We start from the raw sequence: 6,217 nt of genomic DNA on the forward strand, positions 1-6,217 counted from the left end.
GATTGGCCTTGGAGCGGTATTGATGAAGGACGGTAGGGTAATTGCCTACGCGTCTAGACAATTGAAGGTGCATGAGAAAGATTATCCGGTTCATGATCTTGAGTTAGCAGCTATTGTTCATGCCCTGAAGATCTGGCGTCATTATTTGTACGGTGTTCCCTGTGAGATTTACACTGATCACCGGAGTTTGCAGCACTTGTTCAGGCAGAAGGACCTTAATTTGCTTCAGCGGAGGTGGTTGGAGCTAATTAAAGACTATGATATCACTATATTATACCACCCAGAGAAGGCCAATGTAGTGGCCGACGCCTTGAGTTACCAGGCAGAGAGTTTGGGGAGTTTGGCATATCTTTCGGCAGCCGAGAGGCCCTTAGCCTTGGATGTTCAGGCCTTAGCCATCCAGTTCATGAGATTGGATATTTCAGAGCCTAGCCGGGTATTAGCTTATGTGGTTGCTCGGTCTTCTCTTTATGACCGTATCAGAGGGCGCCGGTATGATGATCCTCATCTTCTAGTTCTTCAGGTTAAGGTTCGGCAAGGTGATGCCAGAGATGTGACTATTGGTGATGACAGTGTGATGAGGATGCAGGGCCAGATCTATGTGCCCAATGTAGATGGGCTTCGTGAGTTAATTCTCGAGGAGGTCCACAGCTCGCGGTACTCCATTCATCCCGGTGCTGCAAAGATGTACCAGGATTTGAGACATCACTACTGGTGGAGGAGGATGAAGAAGGATATAGTTGGGTTTATGGCCAAGTGTCTCAACTATCAGCAGGTCAAATATGAGCACCAGAGGCCGGGTGGATTACTTCAGAGGTTAGAGATCCCTAGGTGGAAGTGGGAGCGGATCACCATGGACTTTGTAGTTGGACTTCCATGGACTTTGAGAAAGTTCGATGCTATTTGGGTGATCGTGGATCGGCTGACCAAGTTAGCTCATTTTATTCCAGTATTGACCACTTATTCTTCTGAGAGGTTGGCTGAGATTTATATCAGAGAGATTGTCCGCCTTCATGGTATTCCAGTATCCATTATTTCAGACAGAGGTACACAGATCACATCACAGTTTTGGAGAGCCGTACAGCGGGAGTTGGGTACTAGGGTGGAGCTGAGCACAGCCTTTCACCCTCAGACAGACGGGCAATCCGAGCGCACAATTCAGATTCTTGAGGATATGCTCTGTGCCTGTGTGATGGAGTTTGGAGGGTCATGAGACCAATACTTGCCACTTGCAGAGTTTGCTTACAACAACAGTTACCAGTCCAGCATTCAGATGGCACCGTATGAGGCTTTGTATGGTTGGCGGTGCCGGTACCCAGTGGGATGGTTTGAGCCGGGCGAGGCCCGATTGTTGGGTACAAACTTGGTCCAGGATGCCCTGGATAAGGTGAAGGTGATTCAGGAGAGACTTCACACAGCCCAGTCCAGACAGAAGAGTTATGTGGATCAGAAGGTTTGTGATTTGGCATTTATGGTTGGTGAGCGGGTCGGGTATCGCCTACGAAGGGCGTCATGAGGTTCGGGAAGAAGGACAAGCTGAGCTCGAGGTTCATTGGTCCTTTTGAGATATTGCGGTGAGTTAAGGAGGTTGCTTATGAGCTTGCCTTGCCTCCCAGCCTAGCAGGAGTTCACCCAGTATTCCACGTGTCTATGCTCTGGAAGTATCACGGTGATTCGACTCATGTATTGGATTTCAGCTCAGTCCAGTTGGACAAGGATCTATCTTATGTAGAGGAGCCAGTAGTCATTTTGGACAGGCAGGTCAGAAAGCTCAGGTCAAAGAATATTGCTTCAGTAAAGGTCCAGTGGAGAGGTCAGCTGATCGAGAAGGTGACTTGGGAGACTGAGCAGGATATGCGCAGCCAGTACCCACATCTTTTCACAGTTTCAGGTATGTCTGTATACTAGTTCGAGGACGAACGATTGTTTTAAGAGGGGGATGATGTAACGACCCAGCCGGTCATTTTGAGAGTAATAGCCCGATCCCCTATTAACTGTTTTCCCCATATCTATTTCTACTATTGTGACTTGCCGGGATGATTGGTTTTGAGTTGCGGAGTGTTTTGGGACACTTAGTCCCTAAATGAAAGCTTAAGCCTTAGGATTTGGACCATAGTCGGAACTGTGTGAAGACGACTCCAGAATAGAATTTCATCGGTTCTGTTAGCTCCGTTAGGTGAATTTGAGTATAGGGGCGTGTCCAGATTGTGTTTTGGAGGTCCGTAGCTCATTTAGGCTTGAAATTACGAAAGTAGAATTTTTGGAGTTTTGGGCCGGTAGTGGAATTTTTGAAATCGGGGTCGTTTTCCGATTCAGAAAGTTGGAGTAGGTATGTAATGTTGATTATGACTTATGCGCAAAATTTGAGGTTAATCAGACGTGATTTGATAGGTTTCGGCATTGGTTGTAGAATTTTGAAGTTTCAAGTACTTTAAGTTTGAATTGGAGGGTGATTCGTGATTTTAGCATTTGTTTGATGTGATTTGAGAGCTCGACTAAGTTCGTATGGTGTTTTAGGATTGGTTGGTATGTTTGGTCGAGGTTCCGGGGGCCTTGGATGAGTTTCGGATGCTTAACGGATCACTTTTGGACTTTGGAAGATAGCAGATTTCTGGTGTTCTGTTGCAGGCATTTTCTTCATCGCGTTCGCGAGGGAGTCCTCGCGTTCGCGTAAGGTATCTGGTAAGGGCAGCTGAATTACTCTTCGCGTCCGCGATGTTGCTCTCGCATTCGCGAAGGTGTGGAACCTCGAAGTTACACGTTCGCGATATGGTCCTCGCGTTCGCGAAGAAGAACTGGACGCAGGCAAGATTTCATGTTTCGCGTTCGCGATGGAGATCCCGCGTTCGCGAAGGGTCAAGTTGAGTGGTCTTCGCATTCGCGACATGTGCATCGCATTCGCGATGGAGGATTTTTGGGCCGAAGTAAATTGTACTTCGCGAACGCGAGGGTATGGCCGCGTTCGCGAAGAAGGACGCGTCTCGGTAGTATTAAAGTTTCCAAAAAATGGGGGATTGAGGGATTTTCAGAGATATCGATTGGGTAATGATTCTTAACTCCTTTATGGTTATATTCCATTAATATATGCTTGAATTCATCGTTTAATTTCGGATTTGGGGTGAAAAATTGAGAAAAGTTCTTAGGCCGAATTTTGGGGTTTTGATCGAGATTTTGGTATCGGATTTGAACAATTTTGGTACGAGTAAACTCGGGAGTGTTCGTATTTTGCGACTTTTACTCGATTCTGAGACGTGGGCCCCACGTGCAATTTTTGAGTTAATTTCAGAATTTTAGTTAAAATGTTGATTTCATTAATTAGATGAGTCTATTATGGTTGTATTTATGATATATAATTGCTTTTGGCTAGATTTGGGCCAATCGGGGCCAAATATTTGTGGGAAAGGCATTGTGACTGATTGATTGAGCTTGGATCGAGGTAAATGGCTTGCCTAACTTTGTGTGGGGGGAAATTCCCTTAAGATTTGAAACTATTTTGATATGCGAGCGCCGTGTACGTGAGGTGACGAGTACGTACACGGGCTAGTTGTGGTAAAACCTGATTTTCTTACTGAGCAGCAACATGTTTTCCTGTTATTTTGAGTTATACCATTTTTAATGAGTACAAATCTATTTTATTCTTACTTAAGTTATTCCAATATGTGTAGATCATGTTTAGTCTATTACAACATGTCTACGTGTCTTAACTGTTTACGTGAATTATGTGCAGCATGCTTAGTGAATTTCCCGCTCTTTGCCTGACCTGTACCTAGCCTAAATTGTAAATATTTCGTGATGTAGTTGTATTTCTATCTTTCGTACTGCATATTTACTTTGGGACTACGGAATGGTATTCCGGAAGATCCCCCTGTCTTGCATATTTATTTTGGGACTACAGACGTATTTCGGGAGATCCCCCAGCACTGCATATTTAAATTGGGACTACGGACGCATTCCGGGAGATCCCCCTGTCTTGCATATTTATTTTGGGACAACAGACGTATTCCAGGAGATCCCCCAATACTGCATATTTACTTTGGGACTACGGACGTATTCCGGGAGATCCCCTTGTACTGCATATTCATTCGAGATTATAGGACGGTATCCCGAGAGATTCCATATTGTGTATACCTTGTTATGAGCCGAGGGTTCCCTTGACTGTTAAATTTCTTTGAAATTTTCTTTAACTGTTTACCGTAAAACTTACTTATATCTTTTTACTGTTTAATTTATTATATTTATTCCGGTAGGGCATTGACCTGACCTCGTCACTACTCAATCGAGGTTAGGCTTGGAACTTACTAGGTACCGATTGAGGTGTACTCATGCTACTCTCTGCACATATTTTTCGTGTGCAGATCCAGGTGCACCTTATCAGCCGCACTATCAGTGAGCCGGGACAGCTTTGGAGACTTCAAGGTATATCTGCCGCGTCTGCAGACCTCGTAGTCCCCTTCTACTCTTTCTCATGTCCATTATTTTATGTATCTTCCTTGTTAGATTCTGATGTATAGAGACACTAGACTTTTCCTTCTGTAGTTTGTGATTCACGATGTTCTGGGTTTTGGGGATTGTTGTGTAATTTTTGAATAGTTGGTTAAATTTATATTTTTATTTCATTATTCCGCAAAGTGTTAGGCTTACCTAGTTGTAGAGACTAGGTTCCGTCACGACATCACACGGAGGGGAAATTGGGTCGTAACAAATTATTATTTGACATTTAGCATATTAAATATTAAACTGCCTATTTTCTCTCTAATTTTCATAATAACTTGCTATTTATCATTGTTTATTTCATAATTAAATCATAATTATTGTATATTTGTTGTCTTATCATTTTATATTAATTGTTGCATTTGTCGGGGAAATTTCTTCTATAAGAATTGGTAAATAAATATATTGGAGGAGCGGGTTGCATGCCGCAACAGAATTGAATTGGTAAATGTATATATATATATATATATATATATATATATATATATATATATATATATATATATATATATATATATATATATATATATATATATATATTGGAGGAGCGGGTTGCACGCCGCAACAAAATTGATCGAAATGAATATATTGGAGGATCGAGTTGCACGCCGCAACAGACTTATTAAAAAGTCCATATTGGAGGATCGGGTTGCACACCGCAACAAACTTATTAAAAAGTCCATATTGGAGGATCAGGTTGCACGCCGCAACAGACTTATTAAAAAAGTCCATATTGGAGGATCGGGTTGCACGACAACAGACTTATTAAAAAGTCCATATTGGAGGATCGGGTTGCACGCCGCAACAAACTTATTAAAAAAGTCCATATTGGAGGATCGGGTTGCACGACGCAACAGACTTATTAAAAAGTTCATATTGGAGGATTGGGTTGCACGCCGCAACAGACTTATTAAAAGTCCATATTAGAGGATCGGGTTGCACGCCGCAACAGACTTATTAAAAGTCAATATTTGGGGGATCGGATTGCACGCCGCAATAGACTTATTAAAATTCAATATTTGGGAGATCGAATTGCACGCCGCAATAGACTTATTTAAAAGTCAATATTGGGGGATCAGATTGCACGCCGCAACAGACTTATTTAAAAGTCTATATATATACTTGATTGAAATAAATATATGACAGGCTTTATTAAAAGGAATATATTGGGAGAGCGGGTTGCACGCTGCAACAGAATTGAATGTGAATATATTGTGAGAGCGGGTTGCACGCTGCAACAGAATTGATGGAAATGATAATTGGTTATGACTGCTGAATTGGCTTCAATTATTATAAATGAGTTACCTGATTTATTTCTATTATTTGTTGTTGTTACTAATATTGCGTACAGGTTAATGTAAGTGAACGGCCTTAGCCTCGTCACTACTTCGTCGAGGTTAGGCTCAACACTTACCAGTACATGGGGTCGATTGTACTGATACTACACTCTGTACTTCTTGTGCAAATTTTGGAGTTGGTCCCATCGGTGTACCATAGACTTGCTCGGATTTCAGCTACTCAGAGGAGACTTGAGGTATAACTGTACGGCGTTCGCAGTTCTGAAGTTTCCGTCTACTTTACTTTAGCTGTGTGTTTGTTTCCAGAGAGCTTTATTTTATTTAGACCTTTATTTGTATTATTCTAGAAGCTCGTGCACTTGTGACACCAATTCTGGGATGGTATTTAGACACCGTCATTTTTAAGGATTATTCACTATATTTCAGAC

The sequence above is a fragment of the Nicotiana tabacum genome, chromosome 17, assembly GCF_000715075.1.
Source record: "Nicotiana tabacum cultivar K326 chromosome 17, ASM71507v2, whole genome shotgun sequence".
Taxonomy (NCBI): Eukaryota; Viridiplantae; Streptophyta; class Magnoliopsida; order Solanales; family Solanaceae; genus Nicotiana; species Nicotiana tabacum.